Source organism: Ahaetulla prasina, chromosome 8 (genome assembly GCF_028640845.1).
Source record: "Ahaetulla prasina isolate Xishuangbanna chromosome 8, ASM2864084v1, whole genome shotgun sequence".
Lineage (NCBI taxonomy): Eukaryota > Metazoa > Chordata > Lepidosauria > Squamata > Colubridae > Ahaetulla > Ahaetulla prasina.
The window spans coordinates 1053332-1067746 of NC_080546.1; the positions used below are offsets into that span (position 1 = coordinate 1053332).

Here is a 14415-nt window from a genome sequence, read left to right on the forward strand (position 1 = left end):
GGGAGGAAAGAAGAGCCTAAACTTCAGCAAAGGCACCTGGCTTTTGTCCAAGCCCATAAATCCATTCCTCATCTTTGTCACTGGACTTTCTTTTCTTTTGTTTTTTTAAAATCTGCTCTTGAGGATTTATCAGAACAAACACCTCATAAATTTGTTCAGGTCCCCCCCCCCCCCGTCTTTTCCTGGCCTTTGAATCACAGACACTTCAGGCTTACCTAAGGTTGCTCAGGGTTACACGGAGGGAAATTAATTTACGATGCCAACCAGAGACTCGGCCATTTCTGCTCAGAGTTTCGGGCAATCCTCCTGGCACATAGAAGATAAATCCAGCTCACGGCTGGGTGAAGTTGCTCGCTGAATAAAAAGCAGCCGTATCTGTTCAGCTTCAACCCAACATCAACGTTGTTACCGTAATTGGCTTTATATCTTCCCCGTGTGTGAAATAAATATTCATTCTTTGCTCTGTAGCAGAGGTCTCCAAACTTGGGAACTTTAAGACTTGTGGACTTCAGGGGTGAAATCCAGCAGGTTCTGACAGGTTCTGGAGAACTAGTAGCGGAAATTTTGAATAGTTCGGAGAACCGGCCCCAGAGTGGGGTGGGAATGGGGATTTTGCAGTATCCTTTCCCTGCCACATCCACCAAGCCATGGCCACCAAGCCACACCACGCCCACCAAGTCGGTAGTAAAAAAATTTGGATTTCACCACCGCTTCATTTCCCAGAATTCCCCAGGCGCCATTTGAAGGCAACTCTGGAACCACTCAACCCATCTTGGGTCCAGCTGAGATTCTTCACAGGAGGCCCCACCAGAATGAGTGGAGCTGAAGGATGCAGAAGTTCAGCGCCTTTGGTATCTGTGGAAATCACCACACTCTAGGCATCCCTAATTTCCTGATTATGAAGACAAAGGAACCACCTTCTCCCCTCAGGGAGCTCCTGAAGGCTGCACAGGCCGTGCCAGCATCTCCTGATTAGGGTGAAGTTCTAATCCTGTTGAGGGGCAGAGCCCTGGAAGAAACTCCAGTTTGTGGTGAACAAGACCCTGCAGGCAATTCCAACATCAACACTTTTGAAACGGTCGGATCTTCAAACTTGCACTGGGTTTTACTGCCTTCTTGGAGAAGTTTTGGGAAGACAAAACTCGTTTTTTCTTCTTTTCAAAAATGGGATAGATGACATCCCCCAAAATGGAGATGGATTGGTTTGGGGATTTTTGTTTTTAAGTCACAACCTTCCATGCAAGGATTGCAGTTCAGATGGTTAAGGGTTACCTCTGAGTTGCTTAAACTTCTTGAAGTCCATTATCTCAATCAATAGAATGGAGTTGAAAGGGACCTTGGAGGTCTTCTAGTCCACCCTCCCATTCAAACAGGAGACCCTATGCCATTTCAGACAAATGGCTGTCCAGTCTCTTCTTAAAAACCTCCAGTGGTGAAGTACCCACAACTTCTGGATGCTAGAACTTTCACTGGTTAATTGTCCTCACCGTTAGGAAATTTCTCCTTAATTGCCTTATACACTGTAAGCCGCCCTGAGTCTTTGGAGAAGGGCAGGGTATAAATGTAAACAAAACAAAAAAAAAAAATTCCAGGTTGCTTCTCTCGTTCCATCCCTTGTTTCTTGTCCTGCCTTCTGGTGCTTTGAAAAATACTGCTATCATGTCCTCCCAGTCCTTCTTTTCTCTAGACTAGCCAAACCCAAATCCTGCAACCGTTCTTCATATATTTTAGCCTCCAGGCCTTTAATCCTCCTAGTTGCTCTTCTCTGCACTTTTTCCAAAGTCTCAAAATCTTTTTTGTAATGCGGTAACCAAAACCAAATGCAGTACTCCAGGATCTTATAAGCAAAGGCATTCTGTTCTTTTCTTCCAAGACTTTTTAAAAGCCAGATATCGATAAATGAGAAGCCAAGAAACCTGACAACAAGAAAAATTAACAGGCCCTCGAAGCAAGGAAGTCCACAGGTAATAAACTAATTGTCTTGGTGACATGTTCAGAGCCAGAAGGGCAGAAGGAGAAAAATTTAGTCAAGCTAGAGTAGCCAGAAAAAAATGAGCCATTGGACGGGAAGAACTTTTTAGCATAATATGGTAGAATTTGTTCCTCTCTTGTTTGTGTTCCTTTTCTGTTTTGTGTGCGTGTTGTGCTGTTGGATAGAGACGATGCTAAGTCAACAAATAATGCAATTATATTGTCCTAAGAGCCATTTTTAAAAAGGGGGACTCTTCTTTCCCATACGTGTGTGCATGAGTGATTTAGAAGGCTACTCAAGCTTTTGGTCAGTAAACAGAGGACTCCCTTGCAAAATGATACCAGGGTGGCCTCTTTAGGGACTGTTTTTATAGCAAGAATAATCTGGAGACCCATTTCCCCACCAGCAGTGGATGGGTTAGCCAGGAGCCCCTTGGAGCAGTTCAGGAAGGTCAGATATCTGCAAAAAATGTTTTGTATTTCCAATTTTTGGCTGAGGACCCTTCTTGTCACAAATTTTGGAGAGCCACCTAAGCATCTCCCAGAGTCCACGTGAAGGAGAAGCATTGTGTATGGGGTGGACCTCGGGGTTTGTGCTGGTCTCCAACACAGGGAAGACTTGCTTCAATTTGGCTTGAGTCTCTTTAGAGCTTTAGAGGAGTTTGAGAAGTGGGTGAAATGGTCAAGGCAACGCTGTCAAACAGGGCAACACCAGGACTGCAGGGATGGATGTCCTCGTTGCGTCTTCTCCACCTGCCTATCTCAGAGGCTTCTCATGAGGATTAAAGGAGGGTGAGGAACCACAGAAATCGCCTCTGGCTTTTTGGAGGAGAAAAGAAACATCACTGCAACTAAAAAGCAATTGCAACATTCCGTAGTATCTTTCCTTTCCTTTCCTTTCCTTTCCTTTCCTTTCCTTTCCTTTCCTTTCCTTTCCTTTCCTTTCCTTTCCTTTCCTTTCCTTTCCTTTCCTTTCCTTTCCTTTCCTTTCCTTTCCTTTCCTTTCCTTTCCTTTCCTTTCCTTTCCAAGCCCAGATGAAAAGCATACTGAAGCCTCAGAGGACAGCAAAGGAAGAGTTCACACCATTGGGAGAGCAGAGTTGGGTTCAGCCAACTCCTGTCCAGGCACTCACTCCATCCATCCATCCATCCATCCATCCATCCATCCATCCATCCATCCATCCATCCATCCATCAGCCAACCAATCAATGGCCAAGCCATCAGGGGAAATATATTGTCCCCCTCCTCCAACTTTGTTATTCGGTTACTCTTTCTCCTTTTCCTCTTTCTCCTTCCCTCCTCCCTCTCTTCCTCCCCCTCCTCCCCCTCTTTCTCCCCCTCCTCCCAACAACAACAACAACAACAACAATTTGATAGACCTTCCAGAGCAGAGACAGCCACACCCCAAGAGTCTTACCTGAGTCAAGGGTGTGTGCATGTGTGTGCAACTGATTATCCAGAGTTGCGTTATAAGCCAATTCACGCCGCCAAGACCGAAAACTTGAGGAGTGACAAGCTGAAAGCTGCAAAGTTCACAACATCACAGAATAACGTCTTGCTCAACTCCGTTTAAAAAGAGGACATGATTTCATCTGAATGATGACTTTGCCTAAATTTGGTTTGTGTTAACGTTCCAAATCCCGATGAAGTGATTCCCTTTCACAACATTTTCGTGCAATTTTAAAGACACGCCTCTAATAGGTTTGCATGCTTTGGTAAGCATCTGTTCCAATCTAAACTTATTTCAACACGACTCTTACTATGTATTCTTCACAGAAGGCAATTATTCCCCATACACATTCAAAAGCCCTGAGGATTGCAAGACACACTTTTCTTCAAGATTCATCTTTACAAAAGATACTATTTTTTTTACAGGTGTTTAGAATTAGAAGAAATGGAGCCTGGTGGAATCTTTGTGCGGCTATTACCTGGGACCTGGTCAATCCCGGTCAGTCTCAAAGCAGGTCAGCCCCAGAGCGAAAGGCTCCCAGGAGGAGGACAAAGGGAATTCAGAGGTCTTAAAGAAGAAGCCATCCATCCATCCATCCATCCATCCATCCATCCATCCATCCATCCATCCATCCATCCATCCGTTTTGTTTTATTGTTGTTGTTGTTGTTATTATTTTCTCTTATTCATTAAACATGAAACTCAGTCAACTGAATATTTAAAAATGTATCAAATATCATTGACTGGCAATGATGGTTGATATGGGTTGTGCCAGCATCCTAGGTAATATTAATATTGATAATAATGCTAATAATGCTAATGCTAATGCTAATGCTAATAATGATGATGATGGCAGCAACCAGTATCAATCATCAGAGCCGGTCAATGATATTTGTGATACATTTTTGAATGTTCAGTTGACTGAGTTTCATGTTTACTGAATAAAAGTTTATAATAATAATAATTTATTTTATTTTATTTTATATTTTATTAATATGCCACCCATCTCACTATCCAAGTGACTCTGGCCGGCTGGCAGTTCAGCAAAAACAATAAAAACCTTAGAATTAAAAAGACCAGGTTCACAGATAGAGGAAGCCCTCCACTTACAACAGTTCAGCGTCGTGAAGTGAATCTTGGTTTCCCCATTGACTTGTCAGTGGGTTGCAAAAGGGGATCACGTGACCCTGGGGGCACTGCAACTGTCAGAAGTACATGCCAGTTGCCAAGTGTCCGAAGTTTGATCGCATGACCGTAGGGATCCTGCAATGGTCACAAGCGTGGAAAACGGTCACTCACTGAGCAAATGGCTGTAAGTCAAGGACTACCTGCATGTTATGAGCCTAAAGAGAATCTTTGTAAAATGATTTGTCCACCATGCCTGAGAATTTACCTAGAATACAGAAAGGGACTTCAAAGGGACCCCTGAAGTGCACTCGGAGGCTTCAGTTAGTCCAGAATGCAGCTGCGCGGGTGATTGAGGGAGCCACATGTTGCTCCCGTGTAACACCGCTCCTGCGCAGTCTGCACTGGCTACCTGTGGCCTTTCGGGTGCACTTCAAGGTTCTGGTTATTACCTTTAAAGCGCTCCATGGCTTAGGGCCTGGGTACTTACGGGACCGCCTTCTGTTACCTTATGCCTCCCACCGACCCGTACGCTCACACAGGGTCTTCTCAGGGTGCCGTCCGCCAAGCAGTGTCGGCTGGCGGCCCCCAGGGGAAGGGCCTTCTCTGTTGGAGCACCTACCCTCTGGAAAGAACTTCCCCCTGGTTTGCGTCAATTACCTGACCTTCGGACCTTTCGCCGTGAATTGAAAACACGTTTGTTTATCCAAGCGGGACTGGCTTACTTTTTTAAATTTTTTGAATTTTAATAATTTTAATTGGGGTATTTTAATTATGGGTCAAATTTGACGGTTTTAAATTTTTCGGCCATTAATATAATATGTTATTTTAATTGTTGTTTTAATCTGTATATTGTTTTGTTTTAAGTCCGGCTGTACACCGCCCTGAGTCCTTCGGGAGAAGGGCGGTATAAAAATCTAAATAATAAATAAATAAATAAATAAATAGAATAGAATAGAATAGAATAGAATAGAATAACAGAATTGCGGGGGACCTTGGAGGTCTTCTAGTCCATCCTCTGCTTAGGCAGGAAACCCTCCCCTCTACCGTTTCAGACAAATATATGTGAACAAAATGAAAGGACATTTTATCACGCTTGATGGGTTTAAGAAATGGACTCAAACATACGCATTGATTTAAGGGGTTTTATCAATTCATATTCCATTGAAGCCAAATCCTTTTTAGGATGGATGGGTATGTAGTTTAAGTATATCTGTAGTAAAGAATCACGAAGGATTGTCTCTTTATGGGATTACCGGTGGGGGTGGGGGGTGGGTGGGGATTATTATAGGCACAGAGTTTAGAAATGTTTGACAGGCCTCATCGTGGAGAAACAGCTGGAGAAATTGACAGATGTGGCTGAAATGCATCACTTGATTGATTTGAACAGACACCACCTACATTTATTGGTGACTGAACGCCTCCTGTGAACTTTGCGTAAAAATGATTTAAAAAAAGGAACTTTTCATTTATGGTTTTGATGATAAAACGGGATAGATTATAAAAATAAGAGAGCCTTAATGTAACTTTGGAGAGAAAGGTTAAAATATAATTGCAGGTGTTAAAATGTAATTGTGCTTATAATTGCTGTGAAGAGTATCTGTTTTGTATTCCGCCCCTCCTATTTTTCTTTAACTTTTTTCTTTTGGCACATTTTGCTTCCTCTAAGATTTTTTTCTTTTGCTCTTTACTTTATATTAAATTTGAATTAGTTTTTACCTTTTTTAAAAAAAATAGTTTTAATACAAATTATATTTTTAAAAGGCATATTTTCCCCATCAGCCTTGAGAGTCCCAGATGAGCAGTTAAAATGAGGGGGTGAGATTAAGGGATGGTTGCTCTCTCTTTCCTGCTGTCCTGAATTTTCATCTTTCCCTTTTTCTCTTGTTTACTTAGGATTTTATGATATTTATTGTTTTTACGTATCACATACCACTCAGAGTAACATTTCTGAGATGGGTGGCTGTACAGATTTCTGAAATAAATAAATTTTGGTTATTTGACTAGATTTCAGATTGTATTTATTTGTATTCCAGCTTTATTTTTTTTTATTTCTTTGATTTGCCCAGAGTCACCTATTTATTTATTTATTATTTAAATTTTTATACCGCCCTTCTCCCGAAGGACTCAGGGCGGTTTACAGCCAGATAAAATAAACAGTCCTATTACAAAATAAATACTATTAAAATACCACTAAAAAACTTATTCAATTTGGCCGCAATTAAAATTTAGCAAATAATAAAACCCATTAAAAAACCCATTAAAAACCCATCAATAAAACCCATTAAAAAACCCATAAAAAACTAACCCAGTCCAGCGCAAATAAATAAGTGAGTTTTGAGCTCGCGGCGAAAGGTTCGAGGTCCGGAAGTTGACGAAGTCCTGGGGAGTTCGCTCCAGAGGGCGGAGCCCCCACAGAGAAGGCCCTTCCCTGGGTGTCGCCAGACGACACTGTCGCTACCGACGGCACCCCAAGGAGTCCCTCTGTGAGAGCGCACGGTCGGTGAGAGGTATTCGGTAGCAGCAGGCGGTCCCGTAAGTAACCCGCCCTATGCCATGGAGCGCTTTAAAGACGCTCACCAACACCTTGAAGCGCACCCGAAGGCCACAGGTAGCCAGTGCAGCCTGCGAGGATAGGTGTCACTGGAGCCACGAGGGCTCCTCTATCACCTGCGCTGCATTCTGGACCAACTGCAGCCTCCGGATGCCCTTCAAGGGGAGCCCCATGTAGAGAGCATTGCAGTAGTCCAGACGAGACGTCACAAGGGCGTGAGTGACTGTGCACAAGGCATCCCGGTCTAGAAAGGGGCGCAACTGGCGCACCAGGCGAACCTGGTGGAAAGCTCTCCTGGAGACGGCCGTCAAATGATCTTCAAAAGACAGCCGTGCATCCAGGAGAACTAGATGGCTTTTATGCTTAAGGTGGGACTAGAACTCACCGTCTCCTGGTGATTGGCCCAAAATCATCCAATTGGCTTTCATGCCTAAGGCGGGACTAGAAATCACCATCTCCTGGCTCAAAGTCACCTAGCTGGCTTTCATGGCTGAGGTAGGACTAGAACTCCCCGTCTCCTGCTGATTGGTCCAAAGTCACTCAGCCGGCTTTCATTTCTAAGACTGCACTAGAACTCACTGTCTTCTGGTTTTTAGCACTAGAGCAAACTGGCTCTCATTTGCCTCCATCGGCTGTGGACAGTTGGAGTAGGGTAGTTCCCCCCCCCATTTCTTTTTCTCCAGCTGGGCCACAGGTGACTTTGCCCCATAACCCTTGGCCGCTGACAAGTCCCACGGGATGGTTCTTGTGCAGCAGCTCCTGCCTGCAGATGGTCCTTGACCAAGGCGGGACTGTTTCCAATCAAAGTCTCTCTTGAAGGGAGCATCCAGGAAGATGTTTATTCTACCAGCAGTCCTGGGCGAGCTGTATATGCTAAGCACATGGTTTCCAGGGCATCTGAGGCGACAGACAGCAGAGCAATCTGAGAGCAATCAAGATGTTTGCATTCACCGAGCGGGCTGCTATAAACAGAGGTTTGCTCTGTTCTCGCCAAATGGTGGGTTGGGACAAGGGCAACTTAGAACCACGTGACATTCAGAAAGTGAGGGCCAAGCTGGTTGAGATGTGAGTCCCAGCAGATGCTTCTTGGACTCTCCAATCTGCTGTCCTTGGTTCTCCCAAGGCCACCCCAGCCAAGGCTGGATGTTGAGACTCTAGAAAGAGTGCAGAGAAGAGCAACCAGGAGGATGAGGGGACGGGAGCTGTGGTTGGTTGCTTCTGGTTCTGTCCGGTTCTATAGAACTGGTAGTAAAACCGTCAAGAGGCTCCGCCCACCCGCCCCGACGTCATCAAGGGGCTTCTGCGCATGCGCAGAAGCATGTGTGCGAGCAAAGTGCGTGTGTGCATGTGCGTGCACGCTTACATTGCAAACTGGTAGTAAAGGTAAGTAGAACCCACCCCTGGACTGGAGGCTGAAACCTACGATGAACGGTTGCAGGAACTGGCCATGGCTAGTTTAGTGAAGAGAAGGAGACAGGATAGCAATGTTCCACAATTTGAGGGGAGGAAGGGGCTCCAGCTATTCTCCAAAGCACCCGAAGGCCAGAGAAGGAATAATGGATGGAAACTGATCAAGGAGAGATTCAATCTGGAAATATGGAGGAATTTTCTGACAGTGAGAACCATCAACCAATGGAACAGAAGTTGCCTTCAGAAGTTGGGGGAGCTTCATCACTGGAGGCTTTCAAGAAGAGACTGGACTGCCATCTGTCAGAAATGGTGTAAGGTCTCCTGCTTGGGCGGGGGGATGGACAGATGACTTACAAGGTCCCTTCCAACTCTGTTAATTTCTTAACCCAAAACCATTCTGGATGCCATCAGCAAAACATTCATGCTGAAAAAGATGGTTCTCAAAGGGTTGATTTCTCCCCAAATATAGCAGAATAATAGAGTTGAGAGGACCTGGGAGATCGTCTAATCCAAGGGTCTCCAACCTTGGTCCCTTTAAGACTTGTGGACTTCAATTCCCAGCAAAGCTGGCTGAGGGACTCTGGGAGTTGAAGTCCACAGGTCTTAAAGGGACCAGGGTTGGAGACCCCTTTTCTAGTCCAACCCCTGCTCAAGCAGGAAAACCTGTACCATTTTGAACACGTTGTTGTCCAATCTCTTCTTAAAAACCTCCCCTGTTGGAGGACCCACAACTTCTAGAGGCAAGCTGTTCCACGGTTAATTGTTCTCACTGACATGATAGCAGCATTCCAATATTTGGGGGTCTGCCCCAAAGAAGAGGGGGTCCACCTAGCCTCCAAAGCCCCTGAAGGCAGGACAAGAAGCAACGGATAGAAACTCATCAAGCAGAGAACTAACTTAGAATTAAGGAGAAATTTCCTGATGGTGAGAACAATTAACCAGTGGAACAACCTGCCTCCAGAAGTTGTGGGTGCTCCATCACTGGAGGTTTTTAAGATGAGACTGGATAGCCATTTGTCTGAATACAAGCTATGGGATCTCCTGCCATGGGCAAGGGGTTGGACTGGAAGGCCTCCAAAGACAACCACATTTGAGTCCTGCAGGTCTGTCCGTCCCAAGGTTTCCATTCCATGCCTGAAGACCGCTTGACCGAAACTGCCAGCTGAGTTGCGAATCCAACCCTCTGCAGGGCCTGGGATGTTGGCAGTTCTAATTTCTGAAGGAAACTCAAGATAAGCTCTACCATTCCGCTAGTGGCTGCCTCCACCGTTTTATTGTGCGAGAAATTAATTTATGACTTTTGAATTGCAGTTCGGAATTGCACCAGACCAAGGAGGGAAGCGTCTTCTTTGCAAGCGAAGATTTGGAAATAATACTTAATCTTTCTATGGGTGGGGTGGGGGGGGAGGGAAACTGTAAATGTGTCCATTTTCATAATTAATTGCTTTCTCCTGTAGTAATTGCTGTTGGCTCTGTCTGCAACGTGCCAGATTCAAGTAGCATTAAGTTCAGTCCAGTTTAAAATACTACACTTAATCATTTTGTGTTTTGCAATTGGATAGTGTTTGATTTTGCAAAACCTCCTCTTCCTTCTCTTAAAGAAGCTATTTATATTAACTAAATATTAATCTTTTTATAATTAAAAAGTATGAGTTTATACCAATAAAATCCCCCATCTCGCGTATTTTATTTTTTTGCAACTCATCATATTTGATTTGGAAAATTGTATATTGAACTTTGGGATTAACATTCACCAGCTAATTCCAAACGGAATCCTTTTGTAATAAGGTCAGATCTCATCTCTTCAAGAGCACAAGGGAGGGGCGAACATTGCCAGTCTCCTTGGTTGGTCTGAAGAAGGTCATCCTTTATTTATTTATATATCAAACTTATCACGTTTCTTTTTTTTTTTCACTCAAAGATGGGGATCCCACTTCTGAGGAAACAGCTTTTGCAGTGGTCTTGGGTACCCTGATATTTTCTTGCTACATTTCCTCAGGTATTTTAAAAGCTGGCCATGGGTAGATTTTAGCTAAGCACCTTCTCTGATCAGAACTGAAAGAAGGGTGGAAGGAAGGAAGGGAAGGAGGATGAAGTAAGGGTAGAAGGAAGAAAGAGTGGAAGGAAGGAAGGGTAGAAGAAAGAAAGGGTGAAAGGAAAAAAGGGTAAAAGGAAGAATGGAAGGGTGGAAGGAAGGAAGGAAGAACAGTAGTGAAGGAAGGAAGGGTGGAAGGGGGTGGAAGGAAGGAAGGAAGGAAGGAAGGAAGGAAGTAATGAAGGAAGGGAGGAAGGAAGGAAGAACAGTAGGGAAGGAAGGAAGGAAGGAAGAAGAGTAGGGAAGGAAGGAAGGGTGGAAGGGGGTGGAAGGAAGGAAGGAAGGAAGGAAGGGAAGTAATGAAGGAAGGGAGGAAGGAAGGAAGGAAGGAAGAAGAGTAGGGAAGGAAGGGAGGAAGGAAGGAAGAAGAGTAGGGAAGAAAGGAAGGGTGGAAGGGGGTGGAAGGAAGGAAGGAAGGAAGGATAGAAGCATGGAAGGAAGGACATGCACGGGGGAGGGGCAGTGAGGCTGGCCTCTTCTTCAGTTGACCCTTCTTGATTGCCTCGCCTGCTTTTTTCTTGCTTAGCCCTTCAGAAATCGAGATTACCAAAGACAGACAGATAGATCCCGGGTGTGTGGGAGGGGGGAGGGGGGTTGGGGGGTTGGGAGAGCTTCCAGGGTGATCTTTTTAACCAGCGTTTTTGTACCAGGATATCAGCATGTTTAACCTAACAAGCAACTTGAATGCCACAGGGGGCAATAAATCTCCTTCTCACCTCTTCCTTTTACAGCCGACACGAAGCAGCCCCAGTCCACAGGAGAGCTGACCTCAGGAGTCATCCATCACTTTGACACCTACATGACTTGCCTTCCCCTAACTTGAACTTCGGGGCTTAGCCTGAAATGGGGCAGTTGACTTCCAAATTCCTACAGGGGGCCGCCCGGGGCCAAAGAAGACCCTACCCCAAGCCTAAATGTTGCAACAGAGGCGAAGGTGGGAACCCCGGGGGTTGGGGGAGGGGGGTCTTGGGCTGCCACGTGAGGTTGAGTTAGATGGGATGCTGTTGAGTAGACCTGCTTCGCACCATCTTTTGACCTGCACAAGCAATGGCTCTGTTCCTAGTCAAGCAGAATCCTCCTTGGTTAACAACAGGACAGCAAAATTGCCTCCTACCCAACGGGATTCCTTCCAGTCTTGGATCACAGAGAAGAACATGACTCTGTGAGGAGCAGGTGAGCGAGTGGGAGAGAACGGGGTGGGAACAGGAAGAGCAAATCAGGAAAATAAGGATTAGAATTAACCAAATAACTGAAACTGCAAGAACCCTCCAAATCCAGGGAAGCACGAAGGCCAACGGACTTCCAAGACATGATGGAAACTCCTGAACTGCCCATGGACAGACTTCACCATAGTTTCAGCTGGGGAACTGGGAGCATCTTAGACCAAACCAAGTCTAAAAAGGCGGGGGGAGAGAGGCTGTGGGAGCCTGGCATCCACACAACACTAAACCCATAGAAATAAACTATAGTTACCTGCTATTTAAAAGAGGCAACAAAAAGCTAAGAAGAAAACAAAAAAGAACTGGATTTATTTTCTGCAGATACAGAGGGATGATATTCATCTCCAGTGACGTCGCTGCTAGGAGGCCAAACAACCTGGTTTAAACAACATCTACACACCGTTCAAAGGAGACAATGAGGAAGCTATAAAGGAGAGAAAGAGAAAAGACCAAAACTGCTTTGCCAGCAACAACTATCCAGTTAAGCAGAGATTAACCCCAGACCATCAATCAAGCAATAAGCAATTCCCCAATTAAGGAACTAGTAACCCAGACAAACAGTCCAACAGTAAAGAACAGCCTAATCAAGCAACCGTCAAGAATACTTCCACCAGCACTGACCGAACAAACCACCCTCCCTTCTAGCACTGATGATGTTACTTAATCAGGTAATGAAAAGTCTGCAAGAAAGCAAATCCAGAGAGCATCATGGATCCCAGAGTCCCTTTTCCTCCTCCTCCTCCTCCTCCTCCTCCTCCTCCTCCTCCTCCTCCTCCTCCTAAGTCCACTCCAGTGGTGGGATTCAATTTTTTTTACTACTGATTCTGTGGGCATGGCTTGGTGGGCATGGCATGGCATGGCGTGCTTGGTGGGCATGGCAGGGGAAGGTTATTGCAAAATCCCCATTTCCTCCCAATCATCTGGGACTCGGGAGGCAGAGCATAGCTGGGGGCGGGGCCAGTCAGAGGTGGTATTTAGCGGTTCTCAGAAACAATCAAAATTTCCACCATCGGTTCTCCAGAACTGGTCAGAACCAGCTGAAACCCACCTCTGGTCCACTTCCTTCTAGCATTGATGATGTTACCTCGTTTGGGTCACATCTGCAAGCAAAGCAAACCACCGAGGACTCTGATATGGTGAGAACCCGACGATTGTCTTATATTGTTTGGCAGGCCAGGCTGTCATATTAAACCAGAATAGGATTTAATTATTTTGGCGAGACATATTTGGAGGAGAAAGGAATTCGGTTTTGTTAACCTAGGTTTTAGGTTGAGCATTTCGCAGGCTATTAGGTCTCATAGAATTTCCCTCCAAGAGAGAACAGATAAGATTGGCTTCCAAGAGAGCTGCCTTGGATTGAGCCTTGCTGAACACTGGACATAAAGGTTGGAGTTGCAATGTCCAGATGCAGTTAAAAATTTGGAGGATCTTTTTCTAAAATAGATGAGTTGTAGGATCCAATCTGGGTGGGTCAAAGGGTCCAGAGATTTTGTCTTCCAAGCTTTCGGACTTCAGAGAACGTCTGTCTGGCAGGGTTTGTGTGTTGGGCTCTTCTGTGTGTGGTATTTATGTGGTTATAAAAGCCAATCGTGTGTGGCTTTTTAGCTGTTGATTGGGGTTCTTGATGGCCAGTTATTAAGTCATTGGCTGTTGTTTCCTTGTGCTGCCAAGCCTCCTAAATACCTGATAAGCTGGTGGTGAATCAGCAGTCCTGTTGACTGACCAGAGGCTCTTTTCCCAGGCTTCGGTCACTTCCCTGGCTGTTTTTGTACCTGCTCGGCCAACCATCTTAGTAGCTGCAAAATTGAATGTATAAACTGGAGCCGTCTTCAAACTTTCAGATGTTCAGATCAAGCAGGTCTTCTTCATGTCCTCCTGGGCTGAGAATATTTTTTAAAAATATGTTTTATTGGTACATTTTTCCTTTTAAAACATAAAAAAATCCAGGTTTATCTGAACAGCGTGTTGCCTGGGCATGATTAATTTTGAGTAAAGGTACAGCAATAACCAAAATCATACTAATAATCTTAATAGATATATCAGTATTAATCACAAAATAATAATACAATTAGTTTGTCCATCCTGCAATATTTTCAATACAAATTTTTATTATCTCTTTAAATTCTTTTTAAATTCTAACCTCTGTTTCTGTTAGTTAACCATTGGGAAAATATATCCCATGTTAAAAAGTATTCTGTTTCTTCCTTTTCTTTTATCTTAAGTATCAATCTATCCTTCTCAGCACATTCTAATATATTTTTTAATTACACTTTCATTTGTCGGGACCTCATCATTTTTCCATTGTTGTGCAAACACTATTCTTGCTGCCGTTACTACATACAGAATTAAATATGTTTTCCCTTTATTATACTGTTCTGGTAGCATCCCCTGCAGAACTAATTCTGGTTTCAAATCTATGTGTTGTTTTATCATTTTTTTCTAATCAAGAATGTATTTTATTAAAATAGTTTTACAACAATTAAATTTTTCCCCCTCCCCCCCTCCCTCCTAAACCCCCCTCCCCCCCCCGGACTTCCCGGAGCAAACATAAGGTATAGTTCCTTAAACAAAACAGTCATACATTAAATTTT

The 14415-nt window shown here is 44.4% G+C and overlaps 1 long non-coding RNA gene across 1 annotated transcript; it reads left to right on the forward strand.

Annotated features, from left to right (window-relative positions):
* The first annotated feature begins 10433 nt into the window (after positions 1 to 10433).
* On the forward strand, positions 10434 to 12980 carry LOC131203255 (uncharacterized). Its single transcript, XR_009156325.1, has 3 exons — positions 10434 to 10508; positions 11336 to 12304; positions 12712 to 12980. It is a non-coding gene; the product is annotated as an uncharacterized LOC131203255 (long non-coding RNA).
* Positions 12981 to 14415: the final 1435 nt, after the last annotated feature.